Raw genomic sequence first — 12,651 nt, 5'->3', positions numbered from 1 at the left:
GATGCCACAATCTCAGCTTGGAGACATCAGTGCTGGGGTCTGAACCAGCCTCCCCCAGCATCACTGCGGGTCCAGGCAGATGCCCTCAGAAAACCCTGGATCCTGTGAGTAGAAAGACGCTCTGCTTCTACTCGCCCAGCCCAGGAAAAGGCAGGTGTGGGGTGAGACAAAGAAGAGCACAAACATTGCGTTAGTACTGGCTGGCACTAATCAAAAGCTGATGTTGCACAGCCCAGTGAACAAACATTGCTGGGGATCTGTGGGAAAAATGAGATCCACACGGTAATTCACACTCCAGCTGCCGTCTTATCTCCCGGAAACATTATCTCATGCAAACTTGAGCTGGAGCTATTTTATTTTCAGCTGAGTAAAAATGTGTCAGTTTTATATTTATATATTATGCTGCAATCCCATGGGAAATTAATTTGCCCAACAGCAGAAGTTCTATCATCACACACATCAGTCAGTCTGGGAATGGGGATCTCCAGACCAGGGCTCTCAAATCAGAGGAACGGGTTAAAATAATAACCATGGGAGGATGCGGGAGACTGAGCAATTACAAAATCTCCTTCCCAACTGCATATTAATGTAGGGAGCATTTCATGTTTGATATATAAATGTAGAGCCAGAGGCTCGGTGTGACTCCCACCTCAGTGGGTTGCCCCACGAGGAGGAAGGGGCTCAGCCCACGCATGCCATGGGGTGGGGAGGGATCACTCTGACCAAGGTGGCCCCAGCACTGTACTTGTTTCAGTGCCACCAGCCACGCTAGGTGCCCAACTAAGCCCTTCCAGCCAGCTGAGCCTCCCTGCAGACACTAGGCAGAGGACAGTGGTCTGGATCCCAAATGTCACCACATCCCTGCCACTTGTGGCACGGCAGCTCTGGGTGCCTGTAGGGCACCCAGAGACTTCCTGCTGCTGTGCACCCCTGGGTGCTGGGTGGTCCCAAGGGTGCAAGGCAGAAGCATAGAGACATAGAATGTCCTGAGCTGGAAGGGACCTCCAAGGTTCATTAAGTCCAACTCCTGCCCCTGCATATGGCAACCCCTAAATTCACAAGCACAGCCGAGCCGTCACGTCCGCAGGGGTCTCTGGTGGGCACCCTGCGTGGCAGCCATTCATCTGGGATGAGCCTGGCCCTAAAACCTCCCTCCCCTCATAGATGTCATTCAGCACTGGATGCAGAACATCCCCCAGTCCTCCAGCACCACCCCAGACCTCAAACATCATACCTGCCCCAGGCTGGGGGCTGGGAAGTGGTGCGGGGCCTGCTGGGACCATGCCAGTCTGAACTGGGGAGGCTGTGCTGGCTTGGTGGACACGAGTCTGCCGCCCTCCAGCCCCTCTCCCCATGCTCAGCAGGTCTCCGCAGGGTCATGCACGTGTCCAGGCAGGCCGTCCAAGCCAGGGGGTGTCAAGTCCTGGCCACAGAACTGCCTCCTTGGACTTTGGCAGCCTGGATAGACGGCGTGATGGCTGCCAAGTCACGTGGAGGTATTTGCTGCCCAGACTGTGCAGATGGGTGGAGGGAGCAGTGCGGCATGGAAGCCCTGGGGTGGCTGAGGGAAGAACCATTTTAAGGAGATTCTCCTTGGTTTTTCCTTTGAGGAAGGGAAGGGAACTCATGCAGCCAGCATGAGTACCACCACTGTGGCGAAAACAAGAAAGCACAGTAGCCAGCATCTCCCCAGACCCACGTCCCTCTGCCACAGCTTCCCCAGCAAAGTCCTTGCAACCAAGCCAGGTCTCCTTTCCCCAAACTAAGCCCCATTTTTTAATTCAACAAGCCACCTCCAAGCTCAAGACCTCAGCAGCCCTGCAACTCCAGGTGCCTCAGTCACTCTCCATCCTGCTTTTCCCTTCTTTACCATCCTGAAGGCCAAAATGCCCTCCAAAGTGAGGAGGACTCATCCCACTCTTCACTGGGGGCTCCCACCCACAGTCCAGCTGGGTCTGGGAGCCGGAGGGATTATCTGGAATGGGCGAGTGGAGCACTATCGCTGCCTTGCTGTGCTTCTCAGCTCTGCAAATAAATCGAGGTTTTTTCTTCAAATCCACAGGCTTCCTTTAAACTTCAAAATGTTCCTGGGAGCTTTTATCCTCCTCTCTCTACTCCGGCTATGCAGAGCATGCAGGTTGGGCTCGGGTGCTATTATCTAGCTGGTTAATAATGCAGTTGAATCCCCCTAGGCTTAATGATTAAATCTAGCCTGTTTTCTCACAGACACACTCCTGCCATTGAAAGCACCCAAGCTAAGTTGGTGGCAGCCACACCAAGGCCACACCAGCCTCTTCTTCTCCCCTTGTGTTTTTTGTTTATAAGAGCAAAACCATTCTCAGGGCTGAAGAGGGATTGACACAGAAGGAGGCTGAGATAGACAGATGCTCCTGCAAATAACAAGGCTTTGTGGGACCCAGAAGTTCAAGTTTCACATGGTAAACTGAGACTGGCAGAGGCGTGAGGCTGAAGTGGAGCTGGGAAGCGCATTCCCGAGCAGCTCCAAGGCTGATGTAAGAGTAGTTCTGGATCTGGCTTGCTCACCACATACCTAATTTTCCCATATAAGGCCAAGGAGAGCAATAACTCTCCTGGCAAGCAGATCAATAAAAACAGATGGTGGGCTTACAATTAGAGATTAAGCACATACCAATCCAGAACAAACAGACCATAAATCATACGTGAAGGAGGATATTTATAGTTTAGATCACATTCCTTTATTAATTCAAAATGGCTCAGAAAAAGAAAATAGTACAAAACCACTCTTTTCTGCTTTGTTCCTGCCTTGTTTTTGCAAAGCTGCATTCTCTTCTTGAGGGGTGCAGGGGACAGGGCAACCAAAAGGAAGACACCTGCGGGACGATGCAGCTGGGGGAGGAAAGTGAAGGCTGCGGGTCTGGGAAGGCGCGGTGGAGGAGGCAGCAGAGTTGCACACAGGGCTGGAGGGCATGGAAGGAGAGGGTTGGAGCATGGCTGAGCGCTGAATTAATTTGCACACCCCTGGGTTCACATCATCAGCACCACATCCCCAGGTGGGCTGGGAGGATGGACCTGTGGGATGAAGATGAAGGGGTGTCCTGAGTGCGGCAGCTCTGGGAACATTTCCACAGTGAGGGACACTCCCAGGCCATGAGTTGGGATCTCCTGAAGGACAACACAAGGGATCATGTGTTAGCTCAAGTTGTGCTAACAGGGAATTTGACCTTTACAGCAATGGCCACACACGTTTTTCACACATAAATTACTCCATTATATTAACTTGTTCTATAAAATGACAATGAGCTCCTTGCACTTGAGGGGACTGCCAAGCTGGAGGCAAATTCAATATGACAGAGAAAACACCAGCCAAAACTGATTAGTTCTGAAAATATACCCAGACACAGGCTTTCCAAAGCACCTCTGTGACTCCAGTCCAGACCCCCAGGAGAGTTAGGAGTTATTAATTTTAATGGGAATGAAATGCCCAAAGCCTCTGGGCAGTCCAGGCTTCAGGAAGTCTCATCCTAATGCCAATCTTGCTCTGAATTCCCTCCCACAGCAGTCCCTGTGCCTTGTCAGCTGGGAAACCGGGCAACTGGCCAGGTGTACCGTCCAGAGCTGAAAGTGGTCTGTCCTTGACCAGAGGTGATTCAGGAAGAGAGCCTGGCCCTGGAGCAGTGCTATGGGATGAGAATACACATTCATTTGTATGGAACAACCCCATTAGCACTGCCCAACCTGGGAACATCCCAAGGGGTCAACCCCAGAGGACAAAACAGGCCTCTCTCCAGCACAGCAGGTTGTGCAGAGCAGATCTGAACATCCTGGTGCCATCTGAAGTCTCTCACTAGTCAGGGCTATTTTAAAATCTCACTTGCACTCACCTTCCAATGTTTTCCAATGTGAAAGGGCTGCTCCGAGGGCACTGTGCCTGCCCCTGACATGAACAACGGCTTTGCAGATTGCACCAGCACAGCACTGTTTTCTTGCCATAGTTCTGCATTTTGTGGGTTTGTGGGAGGTTTGCAGACTCAAAGACATGAGAAGTAACGCCAGCCATGACGTGTTTCTTGTGATAGCGATCGGGCAGGCATTCACTGACACGCAAGCCTAATCAGCATGCAAAACAGCTTGTTAGCTGCCCTCTATCATAAACAATCTGTTGACAACCTAGGCTTGCACAATAAATCAGGACTTCACATCATGAGGCTATAATAGCAAACTCCTGCTGTGATTTTTATGGCAGCCCAGCTACTGTGCAGTGACTTCCCAGACCTGCAGCAGTGGCGAGGCCAAGGCAGGACACACCAGTGCCATTGAGCGCTGTTTAAGTGCCTTCCTCTCGGGGACAGATTTCAGCTCTGCAGGGCATCTCAGAGGGCTACACAGTGCGGAGGTTCCACCACAGAGGAGGTAGAGGATCCCCAGAGCAGCACTGGGGGCTGTTTCATGGGCAGCCAAGATGCAAGGGCCAGGATCTTTCCCAGGAAATATTTAATTTACAGGCAAGGCTGCAACCCTTGCACCACCTACTCCATGTGCTGATATCACCTTCTGGGGCTTTTTCCCAGCAGAGATAAGGCCGCTGTTGTCCTGGTGCAGACACATTTGCTGCTTGCAGGACAGTCGACTCCTGATTGTCTCCAGCTCCCCCATCATCCAGCCACCACCGCACTCATCTCACGCACACACATCAGCTCCACATATGAAACACACCAAAAGATGCCTCTGTGTTTTCGTTAGAGCTAAGTGGGAGCAAATTACCCCTTAAATCACCTCTTTGGGGGAAATGGTTCAACTTTTTTGTCTCTTACTAAACCTTTTATATTTTTGCCCCCAACATCTTTTCATGCCCCAAAATGTATTTTCATAATTTCTATTCTTCTATTCAAAGCAAAGGGGACATTGAAACCTTTTACGCAAATCACTCATAAATGTTTAAATTATCAAAGGAGATTCTTCAGGGGGTGAAATTCCCCCTGAGCAGCCTCAGAGCTGGGGCAATGTCCATGGCTGAGGAGCCCACAGGGGTCTGTTGTTTGGGGGAACAAAGTTCTTGTAGCCCTGAAGCAAAAGCCATCCTTGGATGTGCTTAGTGCTGTGCTCTGCACCAAAGAACCTGTCAGATGAACTGAGGAAGGCCATGGTGCATTTTACAACATGAAAAAGATGCCATAGAAGGTGTCCATGGTTCCATAGGGTGTCACACCCTGCTGAGACCCAGCAGAAACACCCTGGATCCAGTTGGGTGGCAGGCAGGATGGACTGACAGATGGCGCTTGTCCAGGTCTTTGCAAGTCCGATGTGATCCCAGCCCCATCCCTGCTGTCTGTGATATGGGTAACTGCAAAGCCAGGAGCTGTTGGCAATCCTCTCCAGGCAATATTTTGCAATCCCCATTATTGCGGGTGCAGATGAAGTGTGAAGCATAGCAGTTGTGTCTCCTCCCACACCCCTGGAGTGATCCAGGTCTTGGTGACATCTCAGTTCTAGACCTGCTCCCTGCAAGCAGGTGAATACCTCTGCTTTGAGCCTCCTCCACAGAAGTTCCCTGCACTGACTTTCACCCAGGCAAACTTTGCTGATGGAATTGCCACCCATACCTTCCTCATTAATCACAGCCTTTCTCTGCTGCTTTGGGTACCTGCTGTTTCCCTGGGGACTCCTGGCAAGGAGAGTATGTCCTCTGGTCCCACCATGGCTGTAGAGGGCTCACGCTGGGATGGGTCCAGACCACGGTCGAGGATCCACCTCCCTGCAGGGCAGGTGCATTGGTGTGAACCATGCTGCAAAGCCCAGCTCCCTCCTGGCGCAGGCCAGAACAGAGTTATTTACTGGCTGTGATAATATGATGGACACTGTGCCAGAAAACAAACAGGGATTAAACCAAAACCCTTCAAATGAACTGTGCAAGGAGGGAGTCGGTTGCTGGGGTCCCAAGCTGCTCATAGAGTGGACACCTCATGCTGTCCCATGCTCATGTGTCAGCTCTGAGTAGACAGACATGTATATCACATATATCTCCATCAACAGGAATTGTAAGCCTGTTCATGTTCAACACACTTGCTGTTGGTGGCTGTCCACTTGCTCCCGGGGAGCAGCAGCCCCTATCTGGCTGCTTTCATCTGGTATTAAATCACTCCAGGAATCCTCCTCTAGCAGTTAGTCAGCCTTATCCAACCAACCGGAAAAAAAAAAAAAAAAAAAAAAAAAGCTGTTTTGTCAGTAAATGTGATAAAAATCTCCCCTTCATCAAGATTCAAGGAGAAGCTAATAAAAATATTTACACAATCTTCACAATACTGCACTCATCAGGGTTTTTGTGGTGTCCTGATTGCAGCAGATTCCCCTTGAGCATCGTCCCAGTCCAGAGGAGGAAATCCCAGGCTGGCCGCTGCAGCCCTGATGCCCATGGGTACCTCACCTTGCCCCCATGGCTGCTTTCCTGGGCTCACTGTCCCCATCCCACCCTGCACTACCAGCTGCAAGGTGCTGCGTCTGTCAAGCAGCTGAAAGCCTTGCACATCCGTGGAAGTGGGGCTAGGGAGTGTGTTCACTCACTTATCTGGCTGGGCTGCAGCAATTAAAAGAAAAACACATTAAAACCTGCAGTTCTGCACAGCACCGAACAGGAGACAGTATCCCGGGTGAACCCTGGCTATGGTCTGTCCATGCAGCTGCAGATCTGGTTTTGCACACCCTGAAGCCTGAGGCTCCTGCCCTGCTGAGCCCCTGCCTGTCCTGCTCAAGGTGTGCGGATACCCAGCAGCCGGCACCTGTCTGGGTGGATGTTGAAATTTCACATTGTAGCGTCCCTTGGGCAGGTGCACAGGCGTTTCTTCTGCCTTTGTTCACACTGAGAGATATGAGTGATGAAAAGAGGCAGAGATGTTGACAGGCAACACTCCCCACATCCCTGCTCATGAACACCACATAACAGTGAACCACACTCGTATCAGCCCTGGACCATCAGGTAGTGCCTGAGGTGACCTGCTTGTCCCCTCCAGGTAAACAGCTCTCCTGTGGTCCAGCAACTCTCTGTCCATGCTGCCTCACCCCACCATACTCAGCAGCTCTCTGTCCATCTCAGTCTATCCCACCATACCCAACGGGTGCCTGCCCATCCCATATTATCCTACCCGAACATTCAGCTACCCCCACTTATTGTGTTTCAAAATGCTTGATCTGGTGGCCCCTTCCTCTCAGATTTGCAGGAGAGCTTAGCAATTTTCTGGGTCATCCATCTACAGAAATGAACATGGCCTGCCTCCTGCAACACCCTCCAGATGGACATCATTGTCCCCAGGTTGATATGACCAGAGATGTTTTCATGAAGCACTGGCAAATCCTGACTGAGATTAGACCCAGACCTTGCTTTGCTTTCGTCAACAGTTCCCACACCTCCATGCCCCCCACGGCATCGGGTTCTGACAACATTCATCAGCAGATAGGAGCTACCTTCACGGGAACTGGTGTGCGATTTCACCGTGCAGACTGCAGCTGTTTATGAAGCTGCGGTAATGAAGATTAGATGCTATGTTTCTATTTCCACCTTTCACTGCAATTTGCTTAAATGTATTAGCACTGACGTGTGGCCCAGCCCCTGCCTGGCCAGGTGAGCCACATCTCCAGCAATACATTTCATTAGCATCCTTAGTAGCTGTGCTGGATCTGGGAAGGCTGTTTTTGGTATTTGAGAGTAAGGATCTGGAACAAGGTCATCCTTTTGTTGTGTTTTGCAGGCAGTATAAAGAAACCCATGCTACTTTGCTCTTGGAGATAAGCTTTTCCTGCACCATTGTTACAGGCTTTTTTCCCTGATGTACTCTATTTTTGGCACATGCAATAAGCCCTAGCATCCTTCCCTATCACTATGTTCACTGGAGGCCAGTTTAAAATATTCCTGGCCTTTATCTTAGATTTTCTAGTGCTGACGTGATACTACATACCCTTTAGACCTTATTTTTGTCTTACGAATCACCAACCTTTAAACAAGACCCTACTGGGTATTAAGAGCCCTTGCTAAACAACAAACAGTGCTGGGGTAATAACGCAGTGACTCCCTGCAGTCTCCTCTCCAGCAGTAGCTCTGGCACTCAGTTTTCATCCTGACGGAGTCTAGACGAGCGTTTTTGATCCAGCAGAGAAGTATTATTTCAAGCTCTGGACTTTGCTCCCACGCACTTTTATCAAATGTTCTTGAAGTGCATTTGAAACTACTAAATCTTCTCCTGTTAACAGCCTGTTTGCAGATGGAAGAGGTATTTTGCGGTCTTGTGGGGACAGTTTGTCAAGCAGGTGTCACCAATATTGAGTTCCTGTAAATAAAAACATGAAATATTCGTGCTGGTTTCTCTTTCTCTGGGGTTTTTGCTGCTCCAGCACCAAAATGTTGGTGTCCAGTTTCAACCATGCTGTTGAAAAGATGGCTATCAGTGTCCTCGTGGGGTCCCGCTGCCTGATGGCTCCTGGAGGTGTTTGGTCCCCCTTGCGGAAGATCAAAAGGGTGTGAACTGGTGGGGGAGAAATTCCCACTGGGAAGTGAGAGGGGCTGTCGTGTGCAGAAGGTCTTCATAGCTCAGGACGTGCCCCCAGCCCTGTATTCCTTTGCAGTTTGAAGCTCGTCTAGTATCTCCTGGGGAACACTTTGTGGGCTGAATGAACCTCACACCTGTCACACATCTGAGGCATTCGAGCTGCCAGACTGGGGACACAGTTCCCAACAATGCTCACACTCCAAGGTTTGTCGCATTCCTCTGTCATCAGAGGGGGCTGCTGCCATACCCTCGTCCTTACCTTTCACATCTTGCTGCAATAAGTTCTCACTCAGACACTTCATTTCCATTATATTATTCTGTTGTCTTTGTTTTTTTCACTGAGCAGTTTTGGTTGTTAAAGAGTGTCTCAGACCCATAAATCATGTTCCTCTATGCTTTCCAACTCAAAACATCACCTGTGTAATACAAAATGCCCCAAACGCCATTATAAATGTCTTTATTTTCCTGTGCTAAACGCCAGTGCTGCCTGCCACCCAAACAGCAGTGAGGTCAGTGTATCCTAAAGGAGAGCTCACTGCACATGAGCTCGCTCCTGTTTTTCTAAGCCTACCTGCCAGACCCCGGTAATGCACACAATGTAAAAATATTTGGCATGAGTCACCTCCCCCAGAATTTTCCCCCTTGAAAGAAGTGGAAATATTCCTGCTGCACATGCAGTATGCTGGGTCTGGGTGTGAGCAGCAAGTTGTGTTGGCTGCGTTCCCACAGCAATCACCACACTCCTCCACGCTCGCATGGGTGTCCAGTGCGATGTGCCACCCAGCTCTTCTCTTAGCCCTTCTCATGAGGATGCCCTGGGGCACCACTGGGCTTTTCCATCTCTTTGCACGGAGATGGGTGTTTCTCTGATTGGAGGAAGACATCTTCAAAATCCTCTACAGCTCTAGCCCTCCAGCTGGCACATGTGTTGCTATGAAATCTTCGCTCCTAGCACTTTCTGCCTGCTTGCAGGTACTGTTCACCATTACAATACTCTCAACCTTACATTTTTTCAGTTTGTACCTTTATGCTCAGGTTGCTCATCTCATCGGTGGGGTAAGTATGGGATGGCAAGTCTAATGTCTCCCTCATGCTCACACGTGTGCCTTTTGGTTCACTGCTAAACCTGCTCCTGAAGCCACCCCAGCGGCTGCTTTGGGATCTAACTTACAGAAAAAATACATATTCAGATTGTTTACAGCCTGCTGGTCTGCTTGTCCTCTTCACCACTGACAACATTTCTATGAAGGATTTCCTGAGCTATAGGAGCTGCTGCCTGTGCTGACACAGCCCTGAAAAGCAACAGTCCAGAGTAACTCGAAGCGCTTCCCACCTGCTCCATTTGTGCTGCCCCAGGCAGCCCAAAGCCAGAGATGTCAGCTTTCTTCCTCAGGTCTTCTTTGCTGTAGGCCCTGGATTTGCAGCCCCTCCCAGGCCGGCACAGCCTGTCTATCCCAAGGGTTTGATGGGGATCAGGTACACATGCTTGCCCAAGGTCAGCTCTTGGGGCTCTGGGATTTTTGCCCCAGCCTCTGTTGCAGTTCGGTTTTGTGCGGGGGACTCAGTTTTGCCTCCTTGCCAAACTGTGGCTGGCTCTCAGCCGCACTCTTCACCTCCTTGTACCTTCTGTTTCAAAAGCATCTCACCTGGTCTCATCTGCCTGCTCAGTGCAGGATACCAGAGACTCTTTCAGCAGCTTCCACTGAGTTACACAAAAGCCATTAAGCGTGTCAAGTGCTGAAATCAGGCTGCATTCAGCTCTTCCTTCCAATTCATCTCCATAACCTGCATATACAGAAGGAAGCAGTGTTTAAACCCTCTCTCCACACTCATAGAGTTTCTCCTCCAGAGATTTAACTGCTCTGCTTGTCCATTCCATATATTTATTTAGTTCATTTTCTCCTGATCCCATGGGAGGCTCAGCAGCTTCAGAGCCCAGGGCTGTGGCAAAGACCTGCTTTGGTCTGATGGCTCCTCCCTGATACATCAATACGATATAGAGAGCCTCTCCAGCCGCCCTGGGCACAGTTTCTCCACCGTGCAGTCCCACATGAAGAGGGAGGCCATGTGCATGGGCACCTCTCCCTCACAGCACAGCAGGAGCAGCCTGCTGGTGCCCCCAGGCTCAGGGTGGGGTGAGACCCCAGACCTGTTGGGAGCTGCAGCCCATCAGCCCTTGCCAGGAGACAGTGGTCACCAACGCAGACATCCCTACAGCGTGACATCGAGGACAAGCTGGCTCATCCGAAAACTCCTGGATCCCCCACAACACTGGAGTCTGCCCCATCTACTCACCCAGCTTAGACCCAACACCTCTGTATCCCGTGGCCACTGCTGCAGAGCTGAGGGCATCGGCGGCACAGCCAGACCTTGCTCCACACCCATGGGGAGCCAGGCGGAGCAGCTGGACCTTCCCCAGCAGCATCTCTGACCCTTGGCAGCATGGCCACCAGCGGGGCCACCCCAACAAGCAGCTTTTGCTCCCAGAAGCACCCCACACTGGGATCTGGCTGGGACTCAGCACAGTTTCCCAGACTAAACCTTTCCTGCCTGGCAATGAAATCACTCACCCAAAGGCTTGCAGTGTCGCTCCCACCATCAGCCAGATATCTGCTCTCAGCTGCAGCAAGGATCTGGAACAACAAACACATCTTCCTGCACATGTGCCCCGCTGCTGAAAGGATGCAGTGAGCAAAACCAAACCTGTCCTCACTGCCCCGGCTATGAGCAGGCCCAGCTTGACTCCTGGGCCACCAAAAAGCACGTCCCTGGTCAGCAGGTACCAGATTCACCTCCCAGGCAAGGCCTTTGAGACCCACAGGCAGAACCTAATTTTGAGCATACCTGAAACAGAAGGTTGTCAAGGGATAGGGAGGGGGAGAGGAATTCCTGGGAAATCACAAGTGAGGATGGCTAGAAAATCACAGACTACAGGAAGTTGGATCAGAGAAAGAGGAGAATGAGGGCAAAGGAGGTCTAGTGTTTTGTCCACCACATGACAAGGTACAGGGCAAGGTGATCCCTGCCTTGGAACTGCTCCCAGCAGCACAAGGACCGCTCACACAGCCCCCAAGCACCCCTGTGGTCACTGCACACTGGAGCCACTGTCACAGCAACATCAGGGGATGCTGGGTTTTACCAGCAAAGGTACAGGCCCAGTGTCCATCTCCAGGCTGACCTGGCCAGGATGCTCTCTGCCAGGATGCTGGAGAGGTGAGAGGAGGCAGAGAGCAGAGGCACAAAGACGGCACTGAGAAAATCCCAGAAATAAAGAGGCAAACACTTCCAGGAACCCACCTTCCCCACCAAAATAAGATTTCTAAACTCAATATACCCTTCAGACCTCTGCCCAAAGAGCCACCTAGCTCCTAGTGCCCAGGAAGGTATATCATGTCGCATGATGTCTCTTGGTTCAAGGAAGTTTGAGCTCCTGGAAGACACGAGTCTGCTCCTTCTTAATGTATTACAACTTAACAAGCTTGGTCAAAGCAGCTTCAAGTTTTCCCCTGGGGCGATTCAGCAAAAGCTGTGATTTATCACATTCTGCATGTAGCACCTCCCCGGGCCTGACTCCTGTCCTGTGTCGAGTGCTGTCCCCAACTGATGCTAAAAATGCTCCTCTCCTCCATGGTCACTGACCTGAGTGTGACTCAGGGGGGAGGGCCACTGCTTTTCCAGGGATTTTATCCCTTCACCCAAGAACACCAAAGCTCTGTGCAAATTCATGACCCCTCCAATGCATGGAAACACCACTTCACCATTTCAGAGAAGGAAATGAGTCACAGGATGATGAAGTGACTTGTCCATGTTCATACTGGAAGGGGTACAGCCAGCCCTGTGATATGGGAATTATGGAACACCTACACTTCTGAGGTAGGAGATTAAATTTGAGGATTTTGCCACAATTCCCAAAGACTTTCCAGTAATGAAGTAGTTCTAAGGAGGCACACAGCAATAATCCAATTGGGTTTTCAAGTTGGAGCTATCAGAAATCCCTGCCGTTGCTTCCAGATATTTTTCTTGCTGAACCTGAACTTGTTTCAGAGCTCCCGGGATGCACCTGCGATGCACAGTGAAATGCGCTAATTACTAACCTGGAACTGCTTATGTTTAGGATCATGAGTTTACGCTGCAG

Source organism: Streptopelia decaocto (genome assembly GCF_964273445.1).
Source record: "Streptopelia decaocto genome assembly, chromosome: 16".
In the NCBI taxonomy this organism is placed as follows: domain Eukaryota; kingdom Metazoa; phylum Chordata; class Aves; order Columbiformes; family Columbidae; genus Streptopelia; species Streptopelia decaocto.
This window is presented reverse-complemented; position numbering follows the sequence as displayed.